This window comes from Scyliorhinus canicula, chromosome 12 (assembly GCF_902713615.1).
Source record: "Scyliorhinus canicula chromosome 12, sScyCan1.1, whole genome shotgun sequence".
NCBI lineage: Eukaryota > Metazoa > Chordata > Chondrichthyes > Carcharhiniformes > Scyliorhinidae > Scyliorhinus > Scyliorhinus canicula.
The window spans coordinates 141,936,530-141,948,689 of NC_052157.1; the positions used below are offsets into that span (position 1 = coordinate 141,936,530).

Sequence of the window (12,160 nt, forward strand, 5' to 3'; positions counted from 1 at the left end):
TCATGCCGTGCCTGAACACTCTGTCCTCCCATAACTCGTCCACTCCTTATACGTCATATAGGAACAGAGAATGTTGCCAGAATGCAGAATGTTGAACTCAAGCCTTTATCTTCAGCCTGCCCCCCCCCCCCCCCCCTTCTCACTGCCCAGTTGCAATCACTTTCAGGTGGGGAGGGTGGTCAGCGACAGACAGCAGCGGGGATTTTGATCTGCTTTTTGTCCTGCCCACCACCTCCTCCCCCACACCTTTCCTAGCACAATGCCAATTTTATTGACAACTCACTAATGCCACAGAAACATCCAGTTGCACCTGCAAACCTCCTTTTAGGCACGGTTCAGTATCATACCAAACAATGTGGTCACCAGCCGCAACATAAGAGGAATCATCACATATGTTTGAATAATTCAAATTTTGTTGGCTCTATCCCTTGCCAAATTCATCCGGATCCTTGGATTTATGGTCTCGGAGAAAGCTGCTGCAGTAATCCATGTTCCTGACTGCACTGTGATCTTTCAATGGATTATAATCACCATCCACTCCAACATACACTCAGGCCCACACATACCCCTTATACCATCCCACGAGGTCCTATCACAGCAGACCTCGGTATCGTTTGTTTTTCCTGAAATGTAGTCGAACTCCAAACTATTATGCCAACGCAATAGTTCTCCTCATTGACATTATGGTGATTTAGAAGTCCCGTGATTTAACTCCAAATTTGCACTATTGACCCAGGTCCATGAGGAATAGTGTGGTAATCTCCAAAACAGATTCCAATGCGTGTCACACCAGACACCGGTTACTGACATCACATCTGTCTGGAATTGAACTTGACCCTGAATCCCAAGTACGAGAGGCAATATTCCAACAGGACAGTGTGAACTTAAGGTTGGAATTTGACTTGTTTGTCTGCTGTCATCCGGCATTTCCTGTGATCGCAACTTTCATTCCACATTAGAAAACCACGCCGCGTTTAATTCCGCGGATTTAATGTTATATGTACCGCAGTTTGAAGAACTTCTCACAGGTCTGATCAGGGCTTGGTCAGGCTGAGGCAGCAGGGGCTGCCATATTTACAAAGTGAATTCATCTTTTATTTCACATTTCTCCACATTGCGTGACTGTTCAAAGTAATGGTGCTTTCCTCTCTAATTCTCTTTGGGATGATCAACAATGTTGAACGAATACGTATTGACTACTCCAGGATTTAAGACCAAAACACCTTCAGTGTAATAACATAGTTCTAATTTTAGGGAAACAGTCAACTAAATTCAAAGAACAAACCAAACTTTGGATGTTAGCCCGAAACAAATAGCTTTCGTTTGTTGCAACTTCAATATTATACAGTGATTATGGACACTGTTATTCAACATCTGGCTGAAGAAACATGTTTGACTTGGCTTCCAAGAACTGCTGAACTTGAACACAAGTCACCCCCTTGCATACTCTTTAGAAAATGTATTATGTCATTAAAACATGTGGTTGATAATCTGCTTTGAATCCGAGCAAAAAGTAAACATTATTACCCGTGGGATGAATTGTTGGATCCTGATATATCCCAATACTGATTGTTATATAATGCTTGATAATGGCAAGTTGACAGTTACATGTTGTTCCTCCTAGTATTATTGTTTAAAGCAGAATTAGAACAAATGTTGTATTAATCCCCTGGAGTTCTGATGACAGAGGCTTTCGGAATAACTCTTTGTTGATGGCTTCTCTCCCAAGTGGTCTGACAGCTGTTTGTGTCAAGAGGAAAGGCTTTCAGATTGTTGGGGCTGCTTGTTCTAAATTCTGTCCCGCCATCAAAAATCTGCATCCTTTTCTCTGCTCCACCCTTGCGGAAAGCTATCCCTGTTTACAGAAGTGTGTTGCAAGGATTTGAAACAGTTTTCCCCACCGTGCCACCAGATCTTTTTCAAAATGGTGGCTGGCATCATGCAGAAGGAAAATTGCATACAGCCACTGCACCTTGCCGTACACGCAACAATACGGGGCACGATCGAACAGCCATGCTGCGCCCGAAAAGCAGCTCACCGTGGTGCAACGTGGCCGATAGAAGCTAGGAGACCCCGCTCCCGGGATCTACCCGGCTCACAATGCCTCATGAAATCTAACACGATCTTGCGAGACGTTGCAATGTGAATCCCTCTCATTGTGAGTGGGATCACCTTTTGGCGAATCTGCATATTAGAGCGAGATATCTAGGGCGGGATTCTCCCGCAATCGGCAGAATGGCCCGACGCAGGCGCCAAGAACGGCGCGAACCACTCCGGTGTCGGGCCACCCGGAAGTTGCGGAATCCTCCGCACTTCCGGGGGCTAGGCCGGCGCTGGAGGGGTTGGCACCGTGCCAACCGGCGCCAAAGGGCTGCCGTGGACCCGTGCATGCGCAGAACCGCCGGCCATGGCGGAGCCCTACAGGGGCCGGCGCGGAGGGAAAGAGCGCCCCCACGGCACAGGTCTGCCTGCAGATCGGTGGGCCCCGATCGCGGGCAGGCCACCATGGGTGCCCCCCCCCCCCCCAGGGCTGAATCCCCCCACGTCCCCCCGGGACCCTGGTAGACGGCTGACAAGCCAGGTCCTGCCGTGATGGACCATGTCCATTTCATGCTGGAGGGACTGGCCAGAAAACGGGCAACCGCTCGGCCCATCGGGGCCCGGAAAATTGCCGGGGGGAAGGTGGGGGCGCTGCCAACGGCCCCACGACCGGCGCGGCGTGAACCCCGCCCCCGCTCAAAAACCGGACGTGCAAACCCTTTGGGCTGGGTGGTAGCCTGGCATTGCCAGCCTGGCACCCTGGCACTGTCACCTGGGTGCCAGCCCTTTTTAAAGAATGTCCGGAAATAAAAATTTGAAATTGAAAAAAACACGGACCCCACAGAAACAGAACCATCCTGACCACCACCGTGGAACCCCCCCATCACCACGGAATCCCCTCTCCATGGACACGGAAACCCCCGTACCTTCCCCACACACCACCCTGGCACTGCCCATGCAACATGGGGGCACTGCCAGGAGTACTACCAATGTACTGCCCAGGCATGACCCCACCCTCCCCTGGGGGCTATACTTAATCATGCATCGCCGGTCTGTTGTCTTTTTAGAAACCTGTTATAAACATGCTGGCATGATATTGGGTTGGGGAGGGGGGAGTACTTTCCTACCTGGGAAGATGTTAAAGCAGGGAGGCCAGCTAATTAGATTTAAATGTATTATAATAGAGTGGAAACCCCATTATGACACTGGCGGGGGCCACAGTCAAGCGGGGAAATCCTACCAGCGTTAAACCTGTTTTGGGACTCCCCTCAAATCTCTGCCCCCACTGTCTTTCCCCCTCCCAAAAATAGGGGCAGAAAATCCCTCCTCCCTCCCAACCAGAAAGTTTGTATTGATTTAATTGTTCTCAGCAATGCTCCGAATTTTCGTTCCTCTTGATATGATTGATGTTTTGTTGTCTCATCGTCCTTTCTTTCCTTGATCCGCACATCGGCCTCGAGGGGTTTGATCACCCCTGTCCCCTCCTTTGTTGTCCTGAGTAGCTCTCGGTAGTTCCATTTGCCAGATCAGTTTAAGCATTATTCAATGCTTTTTCTCTCTGAGATGTTACAAATGTGGTGGTATGAATGTGAGCGCTGCCATTGGTGCAGAGCATGGGTTCTCCATTGGCTCTGGCTGGTCATGTGCCTCTCGTCCGATTGGCTGGGACTAGTCATGTGACTGCTCACCAATTGGTCGAGAGGTAAGTAGACCCCGCCTCCAAGGCGGGGTATAAGTACCCAGAGTTCCCGGCGATCGGCCTTACTCTGTAGTCGACCACCGGGCTAACAACTAGCTGATTAAAGCCACAGTTCGGATCCTAATCGTGTCTTGAGCCCAATTGATGGTACATCAACAATGAATCAAACAGTACCTCATGTTGAAAAACAGCTGCCGTGTAATTGACCATCGGTAAGTGGACACAAATTACCCAAAGCAGACTGGATTCCACCAACTTTGCCTGGGGTAGATAAGGGAAGTTTGCAATTCAGGGCCAAATGAGTTTGTCAGCTAATTGGCACAACATGCTTGCAACAGCTAACCAGTTCTCTGTGACGGGAACATCTTCCCATTTAAATACCACCAGCAATTTAAATCTGATCGAACATCAGACGTCAAGTAAACGTTAGAGCTAATGAGACAAAGCTCTGTTGCGGGACCGCAGAGTGCTTACGAGTGTCGTCGGTGTTAATCCATTATCTCCCCCGCTGTTCAAGTTGTTAACATGTACCCACACATTAATTAATTTCTTTTTAATATACCCTGTCAAACGACATGTCTCCAGATCCGACTGAATCTTCAGGCCGAGTGGGGCACAAGGCTTGTTTCACCCGTCCACATTGCACACATGGCCCCTGCTGAGCAACCATGATTAGAACTATTGAATGTGGCCAAGATGTGTTCCGCAGGGCAGACTCCTGGAACATGGAGTCCGCACACCTAACCGAACGCCCAATAAAGAACAAAATCAGCAAAGCAAAAAATGATTTCGAACTTGATTTTTGAAATACATTTCCTATGTTTTTTTGGCACAATAAGTGTAATGAACTAGATTTGAACCTATGCAAAGAAATGAACAAATTTAGTGCTGGGTTTATTGCTGCCACCTCCCAGTACGTCCCATTGGGATTACGCATATAAAATTTCAAATTCCAATTATTTTGTCTGTTTCCATAGCAAGTAATTCCTGGAAGATGTTGCTAGTCTGTCGCTAGGGGCTTATAGCTTGAGGGTTGCCACCCCACAGAAAGCGTGGCTGACAGTGGTCTCACCCGTTGTTACTGCCAGCCATGTTGGAAGGATTTTGCAGGTTGACATTTAACTTGTTTGTATACATTATAAATGCAGCTTCCTTGGCCATCGAGTCCTGGGGTGGGACTTGAACCCAGAGCTTGTGGCTCAGAGGCACACAGCACCACAAGACCTCCTAAGCACATAAAATGGTGCAAATTAATACTGACACTGATATATTACATCCGATTGTTAGGATGGGGTGTTGATGACTATTTTCCTGAATCAGTGGGCGGGATTCTCCGAACACCGCCGGGTCGGAGAATCGGCGGGGGGGGGGGGGGGGTTGCATAAACCCCGCCCCTGCCGGCTGCTGATTTGTCCAGCACCGGAGATTCGGTGAGGCCAGGAATCGCGCCACGCGATGGGCCGAAGTCTCGCTGGTTCTATGCAGGTCCCACCGGCGTTAATTGGGCTAGGTCCCATACCGGCAGGACCTGGTGGCGCGGGCGGGCTCCGGGGTCCTGGGTGGGGGCGCGGGGCGATCTGGCCCCAGGCGGTGCCCCCACGGTGGCCTGGCCTGCGATCGGGGCCCACTGATCCGCGGGTGGGCCTGCGCCATTGGGGCACTCTTTTCCCACGCGCCAGCCATGTCAGTGTCCGCCATGGCCGACGCGTAGGTAAACCCCCCCCCCCCCGCGCATGCGCGGGGATGACGTCAGCAGCCTCTGACGCTCCCGCGCATGCGCGGACCCGCGCCGGCCAGCGGGGTCATTTTGGCTCCGGCTGGCGCAGCACCAAAGGCCTTCCACGCCAGCCGGCGGGGCGCCAACCACTCCGGGGCGGGCCTAGCCCCTCCTCTGCACCTTTGGGGCGGCCCGACGCTGGAGTGGTTCACGCCACTCCATCCCGCTGGGATCCCCTGTCCCGCCGGGTACGGGAGAATCCCGCCCAATATCTGAAATCTTGGGGAAAATTGACATTTAAAGGAGAGACATGTATTGATTTACCAGTGTTGATGGTAGAATTGCGAATATGGTGATGTTGTCAAATATATTCTGAGGAGTAGTAGTCAGAAGCAGAACAGCTGCACGGTCAGTACCACAAACGTTCACCACGTAGCATCTGCATGTGCTTATCAAGCTGAAGCTTAAGTAGATTCCATTTCTTGGGAAGTTTATTATGACAGTCAAAGAGGAGCCCCGATAAGGGGCTGTTGGCGTCCGCCTCTCAGCGGTGGAGCTCGTATCCCACGAGTCTCATGGGGAGGTCGATCGGGTCATCCCCATGGGTCTCGTGGGACCTACTTACATATAAAATGGCCACCTGTATGATTGAGTCTTTGACGTGAGGTGAGGGGGTGATGGGATAGCTGGAGCTCCAATTGTCTGGATTCCATGAGGAATTTCAAGAGAACACATCAAACTTACATCGGAAAAGCAACATAAACCAAATGGCCACCCCCTTCCTTCAGCACTCAATGTAGATGTGCTCCATTGGAGTCATCTGGCCACTCAGCCAGAACGTTCTGGGTTTAAGTCCCACTCCAAGACATGAGCAGAAAAATCAAGGCTGACACTCCAATGTGGCACTGAGGGAGTATGGCCTTGTCAGAGGTGCTTTATTTGAGAGAAGTGGAGCTGATGCCCCAGCTGCTTGCTTGGTGGGTGTATTCATTCCCTCGTTGCTATTTTGAAAGAGAGCAAGAGAGCCAGCCCAGGGGTCCTGGCCAATATCTATCCCTCAATCGGCATTTCAAAGATGGATTATTTAGCTTTTATCACATTGCTGTTTGTAGGAGTTGCTGGGTGCCTATTGGCTGCCATGTTCCAACAGTGACCACACAAAAGTACTTTATTGGCTGCAAAGTGCTTTGAGGTGGCTGATGTATATATAGTGTAAATGAAAATCTTTATTTTTTAAATCTTGACACCTTAGGCAGTGTCCGTCCAGATACCAGTTAGTGTTGAATTGATTACTGCTATCTCGACAAGCTAGAAGTCCGGTACAGTTTGATCAGATGTGGTCCTCCGTTGGCGTTATGTGGGGGGGGGGGGGGGGAGGAGACATGCACGAGGTGGCTTCCACTGGAGTAGGTAGTGCACTTTTTGCCTTTTTCTCTTAGTTTAAGGGGGTATTTTCTTTTGAAAAACCCACAGAATTAATGGGATAAGGATCCTATATAGGCAAAAGGCCATGAAAAGTCAGGGGTAAAAAGGCTGACAGTCCAGGTTGGGGCAGCATGGTAGCACAGTGGCTAGCACTGTGGCTTCACAGTCCCAGGGTCCCAGGTTCGATTCCCAGCTTGGGTCACTGTCTGTGCGGAGTTTGCACGTTCTCCCCGTGTCTGCGTGGGTTTCCTTCTGGTCCGGTTTCCTCCCACAGTCCAAAGTCCAAAGACGTGCAGGTTAGGTGCATTGGCAATGCTAAATTGCCCTTAGTATCCAAAAAGATTAGGAGGGGTTATTGGGTTAAAGGGATAGGGTGGAAGTGAGGGCTTAAGTGGGTCGGTGCAGATTCGATGGGTCGAATGGCCTCCTTCTGCACTGTATGTTCTAGAGGTTTGTCAATGGAATCGAGGGCCTCTCAGAGCGTGTCGGCAGATAAAATGGCGGAGGCAGCCTCTGGGACTCTAGCCACTCCACTAATGGCTGATGTGCTTTTGAGTACCTTGGCGACAAAAATCAAAAAGCACTGGTGGGTTGTGTTGGAGGACCTTCGCAAATCGTTGGAGGATACCTTGGCCCTCATCCCAGTGGCTCTGGAGAAGACCAACGAAAGCGTGAAAGCCCATGAAGCCATGATAAAAGGCATGAAAGCGGCCCTTTTGAGACACAGCGAACAGATCACCTCACTGGAAGTGGAGATGTCTTTGGTGGCCAAAACGAACAAATCGCTGAAGGCCAAGATAAATGATTTGGAGAATCGGTCCAGGAGGCAAAACGTTCGAATTGTGGGGCTGCCAGAGGGGATAGAAGGCTCAACGCTCACGGAGTAGTTTGCAGAGATGTTCGATACGATAGTGGGCCAGGGTGGATTCACGTCCCTTCCTGAGCAGGACCGAGCCCACCGTACACTCTGGCGGAGACCTCATCCTGAGGATCATGTGGTGCAATAGTGAAGCCTATCATCTCCAAAGAGAAAGAGTGGGTTCTGAGATGGTCAAGGCAGCATCGAGACTTCACCCTATATCGTATAGCCTATAGCCTTATATCGGGATGTGAGCCTGTGGGGCGATCCGGCCCCGGGGGGGTGCCCCCACGGTGGCCTGGCCCGTGATCAGGGCCCACCGATCGGCGGGCGGGCCTGTGCCGTGGGGGGCACTCTTTTTCTTCCGCCCCCCCCCTCCCCTGCGCCGGTATGACGTCAGCAGCCGTTGACGCACCGGCGCATGTGCGGACTTCCGCCGGCCAGCGAAGGCCTTTCAGCCCCGGCTGGCGGGGCGCCAAAGCCCGTTTGAGCTGGCCGGCGGAGCGGAAGCCACTCCGGCGCGGGCCTAGTCCCTAAAGGTGCGGAGAATTCCGCACCTTTGGGGAGGCCCGACGCCGGAGTGGTTCACGCCACTCCGTCCCACTGGGACCCCCCGCCCCACCGGGTAGGGGAGAATCCCGAACCAGATGTGAGTCACATTAACGTTCATTTTAAGATATGTGACCAGCGATGTGAAGTTGTAGAGCAATTTCTTATTTTGTCCAGCTATAATCCCACACTTCTCAGTGCCTGGAAACAACGGTTTTGGAAATCATTTTAAATCATTGCAAATCGTTTTGACATCAAAAATTGTCAAGGACAGACCTTCTATAATGCTGCATCTATGGCAGGAAAACATTCAGACCCACAAGCAAGACTGAACAATGCAAGCCCCTGTGCATTATTCATCCCAAATTCCAGACACTCCTTGAATTTAATCTGCAATGCAGCAGCTGAATCGGGTGAGGCAGCCGTACATTTTTTTTGACTATGTTCAAAATTTGTATGCCTCTTCTTCGGCTTTCACGCATCGGTGGAATATGTTGCAATCGCGCACGGAAAACATTTGGCGGTCAAATTTGTGACATCAGGTGATTCGCTCGTACAGATGCTGTTTTGGCTTTGAGACTGAGCTCTGTCGATATATCAGAATGATTATCAGACATAGTCACATCGAAACCATGTTTGAAAGCTGCAGCAAAATCCTTAGCAAAGAAGATTGAAAAGAACAATTTTGCCATTTTTACTGTTTTGTGGAACTGTTTACCTCAAAGATTTAATGCTGTCAGTAAATCGCTGCAAAATGTTGAAACAGCTTTATTGAATGCTTCGCAATTAGAGCCTCAGTTAGCAGAGGCACGGACATTAACAAAGAATACAGGTCCCTTTGATGATGTGATGCGTACAAGACACAATAAGTTATTTTTTGATGACTATGAAATCACTTTAAAAACGAAAGAGAAGATCATCATTGAGACTGTAAATGTTATTTGTGACACAGTAATGGTGCAACTGCAGAGTAGAAGTGAATCTCTGAAGAAAACTGTTGAATTATTCTGCATGTTTTTGGATAAACGTTTGGATGAGAATGCTAAGAGCCGCTGCAGTAAGAGATTCATTGAATTTTACCAGGAGGACATAGACACAAATCCTTTTGAAGGTGAAGTGGAACAATTCATCCATTTCATCGATAACGATGAGCTCTGTGCTGTGAGATCACCAGTCGATTTGTACAAATTTGTACGTAATGGTTTGCAGGCAACTTTTGCTTGCAGGCAACCTTTGCAAATGTGGAAACCATTCTGAAAATGTTTTAAACAATACCTGTCACAGATGCATCTGGTGAAAAGTCGTTCGCTGCATCGAAAAGAGTGAAAAATTATTCGCAAGGTACGAAGAGTCAGGAACGTTTGACAAGTTCAGCAATACTGACGATTGAAAATGCATCCTTACAAGATTTTACCTATGATGATGTTGTTGATGATTTTGTGAAGAATAAGTGCAGAAGAAAAGCTATTTAACTTGCCGTGGATTGCAAACAACTGATGAAGCAAGAAAATCGGAAGAATCTGTCCCTCCACCATGTTCTCCAGTCTAAATTCTGTTTTTCAAGAGAGACCATATGCTAGTCTGATATAATGGCTGAGATAATGCAGACAGTTATAACTGGTGAGTAACTGCCATCCCTATTGCTCTCAATACTGACTTTCACAAATTCTCTTCTCTTCTGGATAAAGGATGGAATCCTGCCAGACGGTTGAAAGCAAAGCCACTGATATTAGACTTGGACGTGACAGTCCACATCGTTCGAGTATTTGCGCCTCCGCCCCGGGAGCTGTACTTACCTGCCTGCCTTTGGCAGGTTCTGCTCACCAGGTGCATGTCATGGGGGACCTGTTGTGATTCAAGACGGTATGTGAATGGGTCATTTAATGAGGGATGGACAGGTGGGATTTTCAGGCGTAAAGGCCAGATAACAATATTTAACTATGTTCAAATAGGGATCCCGACATTTGATATCGAGATACCCATTACACCGGTGGCAGGGGGCGGGACAATCACACATAAAATCCAGCCGGTGTAACACACGCTGTGACACTGCTCAGAGATCACCCCCACTCCCCTCCCGCCATGCGCCCTGAAAACAGGAGTGGAAAATACGCCCCAAAGTCCAAGAAATACACCACAGCTCAGTGAGGATCTACAAAGAGAAAAGGGAGGTCAGCATTTCCCCTAAGATCCATCCTCATTTTCCTGTGTCGCATTTGACACCTTGCTGGAGGGTTGGAACTTGTTTGTCAGCCCACAGTATTGTGGGAACAATATGAATGAACCCTGTCTGATTGGCAGAATCTGCTGCAGGTTAAGGGGATTTGGACAGCTGACAGCAGGTGGAGGGTGGCCGGGATATCAAGTACAATGACATTTACATAGTGAAAAGCAGTGTTTTTGTGCAGAGATTGGTTTCTGTTCAGGGGCTGTGATGGGCAGCACCAGATGGGGCACGTTCGATGGAATTGAAGCAACGGAGTGGTGCAGCTGCGACCAAGCATTCGCTGACCCAGTTTATCAGGAGTCTCGGATGGGCTGAGATCCAGGCAGGAGTCTGCTGGGCCCCGGGCACCAGAGTAAAGCTGTGTCAAGCACATAAGGTTTATTGTAAAAAGTGCCAGGATAAGTTAGGTTCTGTGATTCTCTGAAGCGCGCACTGTTGGTGCTTTATTTCTAGCTGGTTCCAAATGAAGGATCTGGCCATGCAATCAAAGGGTTGTGCTGCATCTACCAGGAGGTGTGCTTCTGACCCTCTGGCGTGCACTATTATCCTTTCTGTGACCATGCCCTAAACTGCCCTCTTGACCTCCTACCGCAATATTATTTTGGCTTGCAGTTTTTATGAAGCGTGCATATTCCAGGAAGAACACCAGCAGCAAGGTCGGCAAATTACTTTTATTTCACAGGTGTGTTAGCGAACAAAACTTCACACCAAACAGCATGGGAATTCAGCCCTCGAGCCTGTTTGCGGATCTGCAGTCTGCTTCAACATGCCCCATCTTTGCTCCATACCCTTTAATGTCTTTGGCTCACAAATCTGATCAGTCACAGATTCAAAACTCAAAATTGATCTCGCACCAATACTCGGAGTTCCAAAATTCCAGTGCCCTTTTTACGTGAAAGCGTTTCCAAATTTCACTTTGGAAAGCTCTCGTCCCAATTTGCAGACTATTTGCCCCTCGTCCCAGATTTCCCAACCGGTCCGACATAGCCTCCCTGCCCTATCTGTTTCACTTGATATTTTGAAAATATTAATCCAATCATTTTTAAATTTCAGTGAATACAACCCTCTTTTAGATTTGGTGCAAAGGCGGGTAAATGGCATTGAGGTGCAGATCAACTCTGATCTACTTGAATAGCAGAACAAGCTTGAAGCACTGAAAGGCACACTCCTGTCCCTATGGCCCAACATAAATCCGCAGCTCAGGGCTAAGCCTAGTGTGAGGTGAAGTTGATTATATAGCTGCCGACCAATCACTGTATTGTACATACACTTCAGGAGCCCTAATGTTTTTGATTGATTGATATTTATTGTCACATGTACCGAAGTACAGTGAAAAGTATCTTTCTGCGGCCAAGGGAACGTACACAGTGCGTACATAGTAAACAAACGAATAATCGACAGAGTACATTGACAAATGATACATTAACAAATAGTGATTGGTAACAGTGCGATACAGATGCAGTCGTGCCGGGTCGTGCGAGGTTCGGAGGATCCTCAGACCTGCAAGAAAACATAGAAGAGCGTTATTAGTATGAAGTGGAAAAGAGTTTTAGTAGGTCAGAACGGAGATAAAAGAAAGGGGTCTGGTTGAGAGAGCTCGCAGAAAGCCGCCATGCTCCGGCGCCATCTATGTAAACTGATCAA

The 12,160-nt window shown here is 48.9% G+C and overlaps 1 protein-coding gene across 3 annotated transcripts in view; it reads left to right on the forward strand.

Moving 5' to 3' along the window:
- LOC119974945 (coronin-6-like) overlaps positions 1-12,160 on the forward strand; it is a 283,817-nt gene that overhangs the window by 175,653 nt on the left and 96,004 nt on the right. Inside the window, exon 1 of one of the 3 annotated variants that reach the window (XM_038814318.1) lies at positions 3,933-3,951. The exons of the other annotated variants lie outside the window; for them this stretch is intronic. The gene's annotated coding sequence lies outside the window, so the exon portion shown is untranslated. Of the gene's footprint in view, positions 1-3,932; positions 3,952-12,160 lie in introns of those variants that run through there. 3 annotated transcript variants of the gene reach the window in all.